The sequence below is a fragment of the Armigeres subalbatus genome, chromosome 1 (genome assembly GCF_024139115.2).
Source record: "Armigeres subalbatus isolate Guangzhou_Male chromosome 1, GZ_Asu_2, whole genome shotgun sequence".
Classification (NCBI taxonomy): Eukaryota; Metazoa; Arthropoda; class Insecta; order Diptera; family Culicidae; genus Armigeres; species Armigeres subalbatus.
The window spans coordinates 70,744,681-70,762,369 of record NC_085139.1 but is presented as its reverse complement, the minus strand read 5'-3'; the positions used below and the strand labels follow the sequence as shown (position 1 = coordinate 70,762,369).

Below are 17,689 nucleotides of genomic sequence, written 5' to 3'. Positions count from 1 at the left end.
GTTTACTCGTATTTACTTGTATCAATTCATCCCTACTTCCAAGCCTCTTGTAACAGAGCTATCCGGCTTTTCGAAAAAGTACTTTAACTACATCTCTTTTCGCAATGAGATAGATTACATGAAAAAAATCATATTTTGTTGGTTCGTGGTTTTGTTCTTCTGACCTTTTGTCCTACACCTTTCATCACTGACTCGTGCTGGTTGTGGTAGGCAACTTTTGATTTATTGATCACTGTGCCCCAAGCACACTACGCGTCGTATTGGAACTCCTTTGTGACACAAAAACGCAAGAGGTGGAGCCTATTTGCAACATCTTGCGGCTCAATGAAAATAAAACACAAAAACCTACTAGGAATCGAACCACGGACCATGACATATGTACACCTTACTATAATCATCACACCAATAATTCTATTTGGAAATTCTGCTACAAGTGCACTACATAAACAACAAAGTCATTTGTAGCTTCATTTACCTTATACTGGAACATGCAAGGGACTGTCAAAATAAAATGCTGCTCAGCTGAACTCAAAGTGTTTTGCAACATATCAGAAACATTGTCGTAGTACAATGTATCGAAGAGTTATTAATACTGCATCTTATGTTTTGTTTCTGATATGAAGCACAATGAATTCAAATCACCCAAGAGTTAGATGCGTGGCATATTGCAACGCCACTGAAACAGAAATGAAACATTGTGTATTCCTGGAACTGGGAAGGGGTTTTATGTGACTCGATATATTGCCAGTGTCTTCAATGCAATTTATTAGGAGCAAACAGCTATTTTCCGTGTTGCCTGGGATTATGTACAACCAAAGTTTTAGAATCAAAATTTTATATTATCAAAACATGGGATATACATGTACCCAAGGTTGATAACCGCTGCCTTAAAAAAGAGAATGGTCAACGCCGAAGCTGTCCAAGAAATCACATCCCATCACCACAAACCTGACAACAGCCAAATCCAGTTTGACGACGTTTCCCCTCTAATTAAGATCCAAGCAAGGAGATCCAGCAAGGAGGTGAAATATCCTTGAGGTATAGACACTCAGTATTGAAAACGAACAATAAAAAGGTAAAGAGACAGCAGAGTTGCTTCCCCAAAATAGCTGCGATTCATGCTCCATTCCCATTCAAACGTCCAACAATCAATCCATCTGAAGCGGCAATCACAGCGTTCTCCTACTATTCGCTCAGTTTCCCAGTCTTCAAAACAGACAACGCCTACACTAGGTGGCTCAAAAACACTTTTCAAATTTTTGATGGGCTCCTCTATTCATTCTTTTGATGCCCTGATGCTCTGGACAAAATTTCAGTCAAATCGGTCAACTTTGGGCAGTCTAAACTCGTTGAAGTTTATATGGAAAATGTATGCAGAAACATCCAATAACAGTGATTTGCAGTTGGACGGCACAATTTACGATCAAGAACCATGATACTCATTCAGTTCTTGTAAAATAAAGTACAGAATGTTATGCGAAAACCGCGAAGATTAGAGTTTATTACGCAAAGATATTAGCATTTTACTGGAGTGTTGTAGGGTGAATTTATTTCTTTTCAAAGGTAAAAAACGAAATTTCTCAAACCCTGCAGAGAAATCCTAATAACTTAGCTGGCAATTCGAATCTTCTCGCGGTTTCTCTTAACTTCTGATAAATCTCAAGTTCTGAATGAGTATCATAGTTCTTCATCGTAAGTTGTGTGTCCAGCTGAATTTACTGTTTGGATGTTTCTGCATTTTCATCTTCCTTTGACTTTCAGTGAAACATCAAATAGACGAAACGCCATCAAAGTCATAAGGTTTTATATTTTGAGCCACCTAGCCTACACTTCAACATATTACTGGGTTAGGACGTCTTTGATCCATCACAACCAAAGAATTCAAACAGAGACCAAATAACTGGGTGAACATCACCTGATTCCAAGGGCTCAGAACAACCAATAAAAAGCCTAAACACCTAACCACCTCCAAGAAGCACCACATCGGATTAGGGACAAAAGGTCGAAAAAGAAAGGTAGAAAGGACAAAAGGTCGAAAGGGAGAAAATGTCGAAAGACAAAAGGTAGAACGAACAAATGGTCGAAAAGGACAAAAGGTCGAAAGGGATAAAAGTCGACAGGACAAAACGTCGAACAGGACAAAAGGTCGAAAAAACAGAACGTTGAACTGGCCAAAAGATCGAAAAAACTAAAGATCAATAAGATCAAAAGGTGAAAAGGGACAAAAGGTCAGAAATGGGCAAAGACTGAAATGGAGAGAGTCAGTCTACCAAAGTTGCACTACACAGTTAACGAAAACTCTGCTCTTCTATTTTCACAATTTTAACAATTAAATAAAATTCATTCAGTGAGTACAACCAACAGATGGATGTTGAGTTTTCTAAATGTCACTTTGGTCTGTCAAAATAGTTCATACCGCGCATCAAATGCACAGGCGTATATTACACGCTGGTATATTTTCAATACGTGCACCTGGTGGTTGCGTGGTGCCCAGTTTGACATTCAGAAAACCATCCTGGGTGGATATTGCTGGATTCGTGAAGCAGCTGGATCCTAACGTTGCGAATATGACAGTGTATAAGACGGGAACGGAAAGAAGTCTGTGTATAAATCATATTCATCTATTTTTGCACAGTTTGAATGAATTTTATTTAAATGCTAAAAATTAAAAGACAACTTTTTCCAACTGTATAGGACAACTCTGTCTCGCTTCTAAGTTTTATTCATTTCCTAAATCAACAATCTTTTTATCTCTCACAGAACTATCTAGATATTCATAATATTGTTTCATAGTAATTACTCCTTCTTTTGCTCATTCATTGCTCATTCTTCAACTTTGATTGATGTGATGGTGTATTTATTTCTGTTGAAGTTAAATGTATTTCATATTTTTGGAATACCAACTTGTTATCAACGCTAACGCTAACGGTAATACACCCAACTTATTATCAACTTCTTGATCGACTTTTGTCCTTTCGACCCCTTGTCCTTTCGATCTTTGGTCCGTTCAACCTTCTGTGCCTTTCGACGTTTTGTCTTTTCGACCTTTTGCTTTGACCTTTTGTCTTTTCCACATTTTGTCTCTCGACCTTTGTCATAGATTCAAAAATACACCACTCAGCCTCAACGTACCAACACTTTTGGACCGACCACGACGTCTGAAGGCGGTATCGGACAAAGAAAACAACCACGGTGTCCTGGTTAGTCAGGGCCTGGTAAACTCATCCAAATCAGAACATGGGAACACGGGAAAGACGAGAACTCCAACCGGCAATAAGTCCCAACAAACACAGTGTACCTAACCTCCTACACACTCTAATCTGGGTTGTAAGTCCTACATCTTCCAGCATCTTCTTCCGACCCTTCTCCAGGTACAGGAATCTCAAAATCTGACACACGAGAATCTCTTGTCGATAACAACACTCCTCGGATACATCCAAGGACACCAACGCAACACAATTGTGGTTCTTCTCCCCTGACCTGCATATTTCGACTCGTATGTCGAACACATTGATCCTTTCCCAATCCCATACTTTGCTGAGATCAACTTCTGTCGCCAGGACATCAACGCTCGAAATAACCTTTCAATTTTGAGCTATTAAAGCACGATTATTAGCCTGCAGGAGGTCAATCGGTCGCACTTGACTCTGGATCACCCCTGTGAGGAAGTACAAGTGAACTATTGAGGTGGGTTTAATTATTCACAATCCGTGGCGATAGGTGTCCATCAGGATATCCCGTTTGACGTTCTCCATTTCATGAACGAGTTATCGGAATCCGTTTCCAAGCTACTTTTCAGTGGACATGTAAACGTCTATCTACCATGCAAAAATCTACCGGGCATCATAGAAAGTTAAGCAATGTAATTGACGTTCTCCTTCCTTTGTTCTTCTTCTTTGGGTCATGAGCGGTCACCACCGGTCTGAGGTGATTCTAGGTCTGATCCGCGGTACCGCCTTGCTCAAATCGTTCAACTCTCAACAACGCACTATGGGGAATTCATACAAATGGGCGAAAATATTTGTCAATGAAAACTGTTCTATGCAACATATTTTATGTGCAGGAATATTAAAGAACCTTTTTTAACCTTTAAGGGCCATTGTTAACCCTTCAAAAATGTCAACCGCGAAAAAGCAAAAAAATTTTAAAAAATTTCGTTTTTTTTTGTTTCCAATACACAGCCATAAAATAGCAACAACAATTTCTAGTAATAATTTGTTCATTTTCTAATCATTACCATGCTACTCACTTGAAAAATGTTGGCCTGAAAGGGTAAACAAGAATTATGTCTTTCAATATCTAATTTGTCGTTGATAATCAAAGGTTTAAAGGGTGATTGCTGCAGGCTCATCATACTTATGCGGACCTATCGGTACCTCATCGTGGAATGATTAAATTTGAACGACTCTTATGTTTTTTTTTCAACTCTGAGGAGTAAAGGTATATTATCATGCCGCATGTTTATGACCATAATCGTCCAATAGATCATATTATTTGCTATCGTCCTAACCAAAATGAGTTGTATTTTTACTGTATCCTCGCATTATTGTTATTCAAACTGTTACATATGGAAATTATATTCTGTTACAACAAACTAAATTGTAATTTAAACGACTGATGAAAAGGAAAGGCTTTGCTCAAAATAATTTGACCTACATTTAGCTTAAGATACCTCGTTGATCTAATCTTCGAAGAAACCGTTCGTTAAATGTTACAAGTTTAATGCCCTCCTCCCCCAGAATATGAAACAACAAATGCCAATTATTCCCCATATCAAACTGCTGATCATTTATGAAAGTCGTGCACATACAGTAAAACTAGAAATAAGCAAAACGCCGCCATCGTAGGGTGTGAGTATGGTTCTGGGAACAGGAATTAAATATCTCAATTAAAGTTTTGTTTTTGCAAAGCTTGTTTAAATAGTTTAGGATTATGATTATAAAATAAAAAACAAATATTTCAATCAAATATAAACCGTTGAATATTTGAATGTACATACACTCTAGTGAATTTAAGACGTAACTAATTATTGGAAGGCTAAAAATGGAACGAAAATCAGAGAAGCAATATTGAACAGTCGATTGAGCTCGTGTAGTGTAAACAATGTCAAATAACAACTGAGTGTTTCTGATTTTGAGAAAGTGCTAAATCTTAGTAATAACAAAAGATATGTAAATAAATGAAAATACGAATATGATGAAAATGAGAGATAGCTTCCACTATTATTTAAAGCAATTTAAAAATTACGTAGCTTTTATAAAACCAAAAAAAAGGTATCCAGCACATCTAGTTTATCACAGCATATGTAAAACAACAAAGTATAGAGAAAATGCATAGACTATAATAAATTGTAAATTGAAATTAAAACGACTGCTAACACAAATATAGGTGTGTTAAGAGAACATAAATATTGTAATTAGGTATTGTAATGAAAATCATCGAATACGTATAATCATCAGTTGCAGCATCGGATATACATTGAACGATATGAACAATCTGTGTGCGACTTAATGAAAATCACTGCCAAAAAACGAGTTAATTACCCTCCCTTTGGTGGTTGGCGCTTGAGTTTCCAAATAGGTACATAACCAAACCGGTTGGCAGCAATGGTTGCATAAAATGAAAAAGGAAAAAAAAAATCCGCATGGGACATCGCATCGGTGCCATTTTTCCAAGGAATGAAAAATTAGTTTCCGCTGCGCATGGTTGCATACATAATACATTTATGTACAATTTCATATGTTTTAAGGCACCCAATCTGTATTAATTATGCAAACCCTGGCCGATTTATTCATAAATTATGTGCCTCTTGGTGCCGCTCCCGATTTGCAGTTTTGAAGGCTGGAAAAAATTGTTAAATTGCCAGGAATTAATAAACAGCGGACGAATAATTATTATGAAGGACGTTTGTGCGTGAGTGTGTACAGCAGCCAGTATGGGATGATACCTTGATTGACCGGCGGTGGTACAGCGCAACATATGGATGAAATATTCATGGGCGCTTCGAGAAAAAAGGGAAACTATATCCCTACATGCGAATATACGAATCAATGACGCGGGAAGTGCATAGCACTACTCCAACGCAATTACTGCACAAACATGTACTGGACTTATAGAATAGTGGACAGGAAAAACGTAAAGGTAACTCTTTATAGCAAAAGTTGAAGTTCGAATGTTCAGTCAGACGAGAGAAAGTGAAACGAATTGGTTTGTCATTTCATTAGATAACTTACTCATCTAGTTGATTTGTTTGACCAGTCTATGAGCTTAAACTTATTTGACATTGATTGACATGGCAGATATTTGTTAGGATAACATTCCATATGTTGACCCTTGACTTAATTTAAATAAGCCTCCCGGAATCCAAAACTAAATGCACTCGCGTTTTCAACTGCACCCCATTCAAAACGGGAATCACGCACAACTGTCATTTTTATTATTATAGTTTGGCAGCATGCGTGAGATAAAAAAAATGACTATTGTGCGTGGCTTCCATTTTGGATGGAATGCTCTTGAAAACGCGGTTGCATTTTGTTTTGGATTACGGGAAGTTTGTACTTAAGCTAGTAATTATTTGGCTCTATTACAAATTGGGGACCTTCCTTAGCTGGGCATAAAAGCATTACCGTGTTAGCAAAAATGGTAACCTTGCAGTTAAACACTGCGGAAGAGCTGAAGCATTCATTAACCACTTAGATTTTGTCACCACCGACACAAACTCGTGGTGGATGGCAAACATTGTTCATTACTGCGCATCTTTATGTCATGTATTTCGCCTTCGACGACGTTCCACTCGTGCCAATCGCTGCCCTTCATGTGACCATCTTCAAAGGGATGTTAAATAGTACACACTAAAAACCATCACCTTACGTAACCTCTGCGCCTTTCCAAGGAATTCAAAAATTACACATCATCCGATCCATCGTAGCTTTGACCAACCGTATCAGTTCAGCTGGAAATTCGTGTTCATGCATTAGCTAGTCATCATAGCTGGTCTCTATCGATTGGATTATATGCGGCTTCGAAGTCGGTGAATAGATGATACGTGGGCACGATGTATTACAGCATTTCTGTAATATATAGCGCCAGCTAACACTTGTTCCATGCCCCATGATCTTACAATTTGTACAAGTCGACGGCATAAAATTTGGAAGAGTATCGTATAGCCAGCGTTCAGCAATGTTGTTGTGCTACAATCCAGGCTGATGCCCTTTTTCTAAATGAGATACAAGACACCCTCCATCCATTCCTGTGGCAATCAGCCAATCAGTTCCTCACCACCACCGTGTAAAAATAGCTCTCCTTTCTGGTGGAGCCAAAAATATGCAACACAACCATTGTCAAACTAATTCGCATCTGTGAAAGCATGTAGTTGTAGTGCATTGTACATACTACAGTAACCTCCAAAATGGTAAAGAGCTATCATTACCAATTCCACAGTTGACAGACCATCACAAAATTAGACTCCCAGTTTCGTATCTCAAAGCCATCTTGAGAATGAATGAACCCTAACTTCAAGAGCTCACCGAGCAGTTTCTTGTACGGTGTGAGCACTATCGAAAAAACCTGATCAATCCACCTAGCGGTGTTAGTGCCTTTTTTCGTTTGATATAAAGAAAAAATTGCACATATGAAAATTGTATATTGTACTGTTAGACGGATAGACCAGTAGTCATATTCACAGTTGCTGGCAGAGATGCATCTTAACACGAGAACGCGTGTTCGTGTTCAAAACGTTCTGAACACTGCACACTGTTCAAGAGCACTGACCTTGCTTGGCAACTTGTATCCTAGGAAAACAAATTCAAGCGACAGCATGCTACACATTTTTCGGCTAGTAATGGAACACGTGGGCATCTAACGGATAGAAATCAAGCATGCTCGTATGTTTTTTGCAAATCTGTTCCAAATCTAAGGAATCTTAGTTACCATGATCGTTTTGCTTGCGTACCAACCCAGTGCATACTGAACCGTGTTCAGAGTCCAAAACTAAGAACACCAAGGCACGCTCTTGGCTCATGTTCTGTTCAGGATGCATCTCTGGTTGCTGGTTGGGTGAAGACTTCATGGATTCATTTACAGTTTTATCAGAGCTTTGTTCAATGTTGTAAGACTATCCTTAATTTAAGTTTCAAAAACATGATAAAATGTGTAATAAAACTACAAATGTCAAACACTTTATATTACGAGTTATATTCCAGCCTGACGATTATCGAGGAGATCGAAGTAGACAACGCGCGTGAATTTCTGCAACATTATTTTGTTGTCATACGTTTTCTGGTGTTTCTTTGAATAAGAAAATAGTGACTGTGGAATTGCAGTGCAATTACATCAGCCCCATGATTCTACGAAGTACACCATAACTATGCTATGCTAAATACATCAGCCATGATTATAATGTTGACCGAGAACTGCAGCCGAATTCCGACTTTAGCTTAGCTTTAGCTTAGCTTTAGCTTAGCTTTAGCTTAGCTTTAGCTTAGCTTTAGCTTAGCTTTAGCTTAGCTTTAGCTTAGCTTTAGCTTAGCTTTAGCTTAGCTTTAGCTTAGCTTTAGCTTAGCTTTAAACAGCTTTAGCTTAGCTTTAGCTTAGCAAGCTTTAGCTTAGCTTTTAGCTTGGCTAGCTTAGCTTTAGCTTAGCTTTAGCTTTTTAACTTAGCTTTAAGCTTTAGCTTAGCTTTAAACAAGCTTTAGCTTTAAACAACTTTAAGCAAGCTTTAAGCTTAGCTTTAACAGCTAGCAAGCTGAGCTGTTAGCAGCTGAGCCCCTGAGCAGCTTCCTGCAGCTGACTGAGCAACTGTCTGACAGGCTGAGCCACTGAGCCAGGCCAGGCTGAGCCACTCCAGCCCAGCTGAGCAGGCTGAGCCCAGCTGCACCAGGCTGTGAGCTGAGCCAGGCTGGGGCTGAGCCAGGCTGAGCCCTGAGCCTGAGCCCAGCTCCGGGCTGCAGGCAGGCAGGCTGAGCCAGGCTGCACCCCAGGCTCCAGCTGACCCCACCCTGGAGACTGCCCACCCAGGCTGAGCTGTTCCCCAGGCTGACCAGGCTGGGCTGACCCAGGCTGAGCCTGGGCTGAGGCCCAGGCTGAGCTGTTCCACCCACCTGAGCCAGGGCTGTTCTGGGCTGGGCTGAGCCCAGGCTGCTCCAGCTGTTCAGGCCCCTGGGGCTGACCTGGAGCAGGCTGAGCCCAGCTGAGCCAGGCCCTGACCTGGGGCTGAGCCAGGCTCCCAGGCTGGGGCACAGTTCCCAGCCTGGCTGAGCAGGCTGAGGCCAGCTCTGAGCAGCTGCACCTGCCCTGAGCCCAGGCTGAGCCGGCTGACCCACCAGCTGAGCAGGCCTGAGCCAGGCTGACTGGCTGAGCCAGGCTGACCCAGGCTGACCCACCCCAGCAGCTGGGCTGAGCCCAGCTTGGGCTGGCCTCCACCCAGGCTTTTAGGCTGAGCCAGCTCAGACTGGTGAACTTTAGGGCTGAGCTTTAGCCCAGGCTTAGCTTTAGCTAGCTTTGAGCAGCTTTACAGCTTTTAGCTTTAGCAGCTTTAGCCAGCTAGCAGCTTTATGGGGCTTTAGCTTAGCTTTAGCTGGGGCAACTTTAGCTTAGCTTTAGCTTAGCTTTAGCTTAGCTTTAGCTTAGCTTTAGCTTAGCTTTAGCTTAGCTTTAGCTTAGCTTTAGCTTAGCTTTAGCTTAGCTTTAGCTTAGCTTTAGCTTAGCTTTCGAAGAATATCAAATGATTACGTTTTTTACTATTTAAAAATGTTTTAACGGGCCCTCTGATATTCTGCTTTTCTTAGCTGTTTTAACCAGAAATTAGAACGCTCAAGAAAATTTTATACACGCGAACACATTTCTGAGTATTCACATAATCAAAAATTGTTTTACCTCCATATTAGGGTGGCTCAAATTAGTATGGGAAAAACTTTTTTCAATTTTTTTTTATGGGCCGCCGTCTTATTCGATTCAATTTGATGCCTTGATGCTCTGGACAAAATTTCAGCCAAATCGGTCAACGTTTGGGCGGTGCTAAACTCGTTGGAAGTTTATATGGAAAATGTATGCAGAAACATCCAAAAACAGTAAATTGCAGCTAGACTACACAACTTACGATGAAGAACTATGATACTCATTCAGATCTTGGAGAATTTAATACAGAATGTTTTGCAGAAAACCGCGAGAAGATTCGAGTTTGCCTGGCTAAGTTATTAGCATTTCTCTGCAGTGGGGTTTGAGCAAATTTCGTTTCTTTTACCTTTGAAAAGAAATAAATTCACCCCTACAACACTCCAGTAAAATACTAATAAAAAAGACGTCTGTTCTGATGGCTGGTCCAGATGAAAGAGACCTTTAGTTTATTTTTTGATCATCTTCTTAGCTTGAAGCGTTACGTGTGTAACGCTTCTTTGACGTATGACAAGATGGTTTGACCAAGGTATTTACAATCATATAGATGTTTCAGTGTGGGTGACACAACAGCTGTTCCCCCTTTTTAATTAATACATTAGTATTTATATTTCAAAAAATTCGAACTTGAAATATCATTTATCAAACTTAACAACTTCAAATTAACTTTAATCCTAAATCAATTCACTTTATCGATAATTCATCACTTTGAACTTATACTCTACGAATAACTGAACTCCGGATCTTCGTTTCGCTTGCGGACCCTCTTCGATCGCCGTAGACACACGTTCGGCAAGTCCGCCGAAGTCGCGTTTCGCTTTCTGGCCTTTGCCGGAACCATAGGGAATCCCCTAAATGGTTCATCATCAGAGCCGCTTCCAGCGTTAACTTCTTCGGTGTCCTCTTGGTTTCGTTCTTCAATTCCAGTTCGTTCTTCGACCGTAGCATCTCTACCACCTGTACCGACTCCCAGCCACACGTTTTGTCTCGGCTGCGGAGTTTGCCCCTTGTAGCACCTAAGCTGACTTCGGTGGGCCATGGTGAGAGCGCTTCCAATTGCTATCTGGAAAGTGTTAATAGAAAAACGTTTGAGAAACGTTGCCTTTATCCATTTATTCGGTAAATGATGATGAACATTTCGATACCATACAGTATCTCCTTCTGTCAGTGTGTCTAAGCCGTCATTCGACTTTCTCGGCATATTAGACACATTTTGTCATCATTTATATTTGTAGTTTGCGGTACTTGTAAATAGTTTCTATAAGTCTTTTTTGGATTCAAAAGGTCCAAAATCGTTTTTGGCTTAAAAAGAAATATTTTCTCCGAGGGAAGTTGCCCATCACTCGAAACAATATTATTTCTATAATTCATTAGAAATAAGTTTATCTGATCCTCCAAATCAACATCTTGCAAGTCTGGTTCTAATAAAACTTTTCAATACTGTTTTAACAGTTCTCACCAGCCGTTCCGCCTGCCCATTACTGGAGGGGTTATAGGCTGGACTTTTCAAAACTTTTATTCCCTGTTTTTCAAGAAATGCTGTGAATGAGAATGAATTGAATGGAGGACCACCGTCCGATACCAGTACATCTGGTAAACCAAATCTAGCAAAATAGGCTACCAATTTCTTCACCACTTTTGCACAATCCGTGCCCTTCTTCATCCATTCTACTTCCAACCACTTTGAGAAAGAATCAACAATCAGTAAAAAAGTGTGGTGAGAAAAATAAAAGAAGTCAATGTGAACTCGGCTGAAGGGTCTTGTTGTAGGTTTCCAGTTGGATAAAACTTTTGTTTTTGGTACTATTACCATACTTCCACATACATCACAATTCGATACATACTTTTCAATGTCTTTATTAATGCCAAACCAGTACACTTGCCTTCTTGCCAATTGTTTCATTTTAACTATTCCTGCGTGGTTGGCGTGTAAAAGCTTCAAAATTCCGTTTTGCATTTTATGTGGAATTACCACCCTGTTCTGGTACAAAACGCACCCTTCAACAATTTCCAAATCAGTTTGATTTGCAAAAACGTCCATAAGACATTTATCCAACTTTTTTGGCCATCCATCACGCAAATATTTCATAAGTTGTTGTAAAAACTCGTCGTCCTTTGTCCATTTGGCAATCAAAGCAAAATCAATGGGTAATTCATCACCAAAGTTTATACTTTTTATAAACTCATGATCTAACTCAATAGGAACCTTCTGCTCTAATGGGAATCTCGAACAAGAATCCGCGTTTCCCATTTTTGCAGAAGGTCTGTACCTGTATTTCAAAATCGTAAATCGAGAGTTCAAGTATGTATCGTTGGAGTCTTGTTACAAATATGGAATTTTTCCTTCTTTGCCGAAAATCCCTATCAATGGTTTGTGATCAGTATAAGCAATGAACCTTTGCCCATATAAATATTTATGGAATTTTTTAATAGTACAAACCAAGGCCAAAGCTTCCAGATGAAGAATTGGGTAACCTTTCTGCGCGTCATTTAACGTAAAAGAAGTAAAACTAATAGGCTTTTCGATGCCTTCTATCACATGTGCAATCACTCCTCCTAGGCCATAGCCTGAAGCGTCTGTTACTACTACAATGTCTTTTGATGGGTCATAAAATTCTAAAAAATTGGTATTAACCAGTGCGTTTTTGCTTTTTTGGAAAGCTTTGTCACAATTACCATCCCAAACAAATTTAGTATTTTTCTTCAATAGTTTATACAAATGGAATAACTTGATAGACATATGGGGCACGAAACGATTATAGTAGTTGATCAAGCCTAAATATGACTTTAGCTCAGTCACATTTCCAGGAACCTTTGCTCTTTGAATTGTTGAAATTTTGTCTGGACTAGGTAGTAACCCATTTTCGCTAAGAATATGGCCCAAATAAGGCAATTCTGACACAAAAAATTTACATTTCTCAACATTTACTTTAATATTTGCATTTGCGAGTCTTTCTAAAACAAGAAACAATTTCTCACGACAAACTTCCAAGTTTTCACCTGCTATGAGTACATCATCAAGATAAACATAAACATTTTCAATCCTGTCTAAAATTTGATCCATAACTTGTTGGAAGATCGATGCACTTGAGGAAGCCCTGGGGTAAACGATTATATGTGAACAATCCCTTGATTGTGTTAATCACCATAAATTTCTTAGAACGTTCAGTCAATGCTAGCTGTGTATAAGCTCCCTCTAGGTCTAGTGTACAAAAAACTTTACAATTTGCCAATTTAGCGAACAAGTCGGCTGCCAAAGGTAAAGGGTAAGTATTTGGTATTAAAACTTTATTTATTGAAACTTTACAATCAATTACGAGTCTTATTTCATTATTTTTTTTCATAACTACAACCACTGGTGATGCCCATTCACTGGTCTTCACCGGTGTAATCACATTTTCTTTCTCTAGTTTTGTCAAATAATCCAGGACTTTTCCCCTCAACCGATAGGGTACATCATAGGCCCTTTTGAAAATAGGAACATCACTTTTTAATACCAAATCAGCTTCAAAATCTTTAATGGGCGTTGAAAAATTTTTCACAAACACTTCCGCAAATTTGCTTTTGATTTCTTGAATAATACACTCTTTGTCTGCTGAATCTACCCTGTTTACCATTTGTTTACTAAGAAAATTGCTCCTCCACTGAGGAAAGAAAACATCAAGCCAATTTCGGCCAAACAAGGGATAAATTTAAAATCTGTGTCTAAAATTAAAAGATTTAATTTCATTTCAATCCATTTAGATTCACTAAAGCATTTGTTTCCCTTCAATTTTAGTTTTGACCCATTGACAACTAGCAGTTGCTTCTCACTCATGGTTAAAGACTTTTTGAATAACGAGAAATATTGATATTTTCCCATAACGGTTACACTAGAACCACAATCAACCTCCATTTGCACCAAACGATCATCAATTGAGACATTTATAAGACATGGTTCACTTATTTTATTAAGAGACGCAACACACATACACTGCAAATCACCTGAATTCCATTCATCATCATCGCTGTCATTGTCAGCTCCCTGAAACGTCGACATTCTGCCCATTAAAGTGCTCAGGTCTTTCTCCGCGCTCGTACCCGGTTTCGCAACATCCACGAACTTTACTGCATCCCTTTTCATGTTCTTTAACCTAAAACATTTCCTTTTTATGTGTCCTTTGACCCCACAAAAATCGCACGTCATATTAGAGTAGTCTGTCCTACGTCTGTCATTGTTCCGGTAATTGAATCTAATTGTCTTTTTGTGCATGATTGTTGTAATCTTGGGTACGTCTTATGTTACTGTATGGTTGTGTATTCCGGTTGTTTTGTCTGTAGGGCTGGAAACCTAATCTTTCCCTAACTGGTATCCGAACTTGATTTGGGCGCTCCGGTGTTCCCACCGGACTGTCCCTGCCGTATTATAAACCTGAAGCAGTTGATTTATCCGAGAACCCTGAGGAAACCCCGTGTTAATAGTTTTCGCATTGTCTTTTGCTATATTCCATGTTGTAATGAATTTGTCCATAGATTCAAGGGTTAAGTTTTCTTCATTCAGAAGCCTTTGCTTCAATGCCTCATCTCTAAGTCCATGCAGAATTCTATCTTGAATAGCAATGTCCTTAAACCCGCCAAAACCGCAGAATTCCGCTTGGAGTTTTACCGCCAAGACGAAAACCTCGGCTGACTCATCTGGTTGTTGGACGCGATGACTAAACCGGAATCGCTGAACTAAATCTGGTTCGGTTTTGTCGAACCTTTATTTCAACTTATTTACAATTTCAGCGTAATTAACTGTCGCTAATGTTCCTTGCTGAAACACTAGTTTTAACTGGGAATAAGCATAGGGTCCACACAAATTCATGAAATGCGACTTTTTTGTACTTCTGACAATTCATTTGCCTCAAAAGAAAATTGCAGACGGTCAACCCAGTCTGAGAAGGAAGTTCCCTTGCGGTATGGTTCAATACTAGAAGCCATGCCGCCTGGGATTTGATTTGCAAACATGTTTAATTCTTTACAAAAGAAATAAAATGAATAAAAGAAATAAAATGAACAAAATAAATAAAATGAACAAAAGAAATATAAATATTCTTCAATTATAGGCTCGCGCAATAAAAGGATCAAAAACGACTTACCCGTTCAGATGCTATTGGCTTTTGCCTAGGCCTTTGCCCGTGCCGACAATTGTCGCAGTTACCCTACACTGTGTTCTCCGAAAAACGACGCGGAGTCGTATTATTCGGACCACGATTGATACTTCCTTGGTAGCACGAACACTTCCTCTATTGTCTGAGATCTAAGGATTGAAAGAAAACACTTTTAGTACACTTCAAAACAATGTCTCAATCCTGTGATAAAAGGAACAATTGGTTAAAATCACCAAAGGATTCTTCTGCTTTTGTCTTGCACCATGTGCACTAAGGAACAAGGAAACAAAGTGGAATCACCCACCCCACAAAATGAACGCTTTTTCAGAAGTAATTTACCTCTAGCTTACTAACCTTCCGACGAAAACGCCTTCTATCCACTGCAAACTGAACGATTACCACGAAATAACTGCCTCTGCCTGATTTATCCGGCGCTCTTGACGACCAACTCGCAGAAGAACCGCTAGCACTTTTGTATCGATCGGTGCTTCTGTCGCCGTCCAGTGTCGTTACAGTGGGAAATTTCGACTCGATGAGCAGATTTCGTCGCGAGGTTAATAGATACCGTCGTTGTTATGGGGAACTAGAGCACTCTCTCGAAAGCCGCCCCCGGCGTGCTTCACCGACGCCGTTGAGAAATAAGATGGCACCGTTTTCACAAAATGTCGCCAGCCGTTTGCGATCGTCGATATATTTGCCGGCGTTTCTTACTACCGTTGTTATCGAGAATCCACTTTTTAGCACATTTACTGCCACTACGTACAGTCACGCACAAGCTAACTTTGCACTACTTTGAATTAATATTCACAAATGGTTCAAAAAAAATCCCTCGTCGCCAGTTAATAAAAAAGACGTCTGTTCTGATGGCTGGTCCAGATGAAAGAGACCTTTAGTTTATTTTTTGATCATCTTCTTAGCTTGAAGCGTTACATGTGTAACGCTTCTTTGACGTATGACAAGATGGTTTGACCAAGGTATTTACAATCATATAGATGTTTCAGTGTGGGTGACACAACAAATACTAATATCTTTGCGTAATAAACTCTCATCATCTCGCGGTTTTCAGCATAACATTCTGTATTTTATTTTACAGGAACTGAATGAGTATCATGGTTCTAGATCGTAAATTGTGCCGTCCAACTGCAAATCACTGTTTTTGGATGTTTCTGCATACATTTTCCCATATAAACTTTCAACGAGTTTAGCACTGCCCAAACGTTGACCGATTTGGCTGAAATTTTGTCCAGAGCATCAGGGCATCAAATAGAACCGAATAAGAGGGCGGCCCATCAAAAAATTTGTAAAAGTGTTTTTTTTAGCCACCCTACTCCATATGCATTATTTCGTATTAGGGTAATTCGCCAAATGTTGAACGGCTAATTTCTACTATTGTTTCTAATATTGTTGAACGCACGTGCATTTCTTATGGGAGTTCAACAATAAGGCGACAAAATTAGCTGTTCAACATTTGGCGGTTTCTACTTTTTTTTCCATTCACCCAGTACAGCATTTTGCCATTTTTTCCTAAACAATAACAGCTGGCTCCACAAAAAAAACCGAGATTAATCCACCTACAGTGAGATTATGACCCTTCCTTAATTAAAAGGAAATATTATCAGACTCCAGTATTTAAAACAAGATAAAACTACTCAACCTCCCACGGCGATTGAAAGTGTAAATGACAAAAATAATTGCCTACCAAAAGGCGGATTCCATGGGTTGAGTGACAACAAAACGAATGATTCCGCACTGTACGTCAGGTTGCCTATCTATCAGGCGCTCGTCGGATTGAATATGTATTGTAACATGTGGTAACATGGTTGGTTAGAAACTATCGTAACGCTGGCAGCATGTATATTCGTAATTTCCAGAGACCTTGATATTAATTAATCCAGAACTAACTTAATCAGTCATTGATCTGAACGAAACTCAATAGCGTTCAATAAAAATATATAGTTTGCCTTATGGCTGCCTAATTTTGTAAAACTAATGATGTTTAATACCTTAAAAATGAGCGAGATTTATATGGTAGTAAATTTTGGAATTTGCACACATACGCACACATACATGCATATAAGTGGTCTATTAGAATCTCAAAACATGCTCACATTTGTTATCTAGCTTCCACTAAAGAAATTTTTGAAATCCCTTCAAATTTTTACGTTTTTGCTTTTCTGAGAAGGTTTTGTGGTACATGCTACTATCTGTTCCTCAATTAAAACCAATTGTTCCTTTAAAACAAATCCGAAAAATAAGCATATGTTCATATCATATCACTTGTTGCAATTATATTTTCAATATTAAAGTGAATTTGTTTCAATTGCCATACATTTTATTTCATAATTCAAGAGGTTTATTGATAGATTAATACATAACACGTCTGCGTAACGCATGCAAAGTGAAATTATAGACACTTCCGAAGGAAGGGTCAAAAAGAAAAAAAAATCTGACGGTGGTTTCATCAGCCTTTTATCAGACTTGTACTTGCTTTGAAGACGTTCTCAAGATGGTCTTCAAAAGGTTGCCGTGGAGGTTTTAGTTTTGTTGTCTTTTAAATTTGCTCTCCAAAACTGCTAAAACTCAAAATGTTACTTGACCAAGCTACCCATTAGTGATGCAAGCAATATTTGGTAGTTGTTGATAACATTATTCTCATTTTGGTTAGC

The 17,689-nt window shown here is 39.1% G+C and overlaps 1 long non-coding RNA gene across 1 annotated transcript; it reads right to left on the bottom strand.

Moving 5' to 3' along the window:
* Positions 1 to 10,474: 10,474 nt before the first annotated feature.
* On the bottom strand, positions 10,475 to 15,487 carry LOC134211587 (uncharacterized). The gene is made up of 3 exons (XR_009979050.1): positions 15,378 to 15,487; positions 15,012 to 15,172; positions 10,475 to 10,954 (listed from the first exon to the last, which is right to left on the bottom strand). It is a non-coding gene; the product is annotated as an uncharacterized LOC134211587 (long non-coding RNA).
* Between the last annotated feature and the right edge of the window lie 2,202 nt (positions 15,488 to 17,689).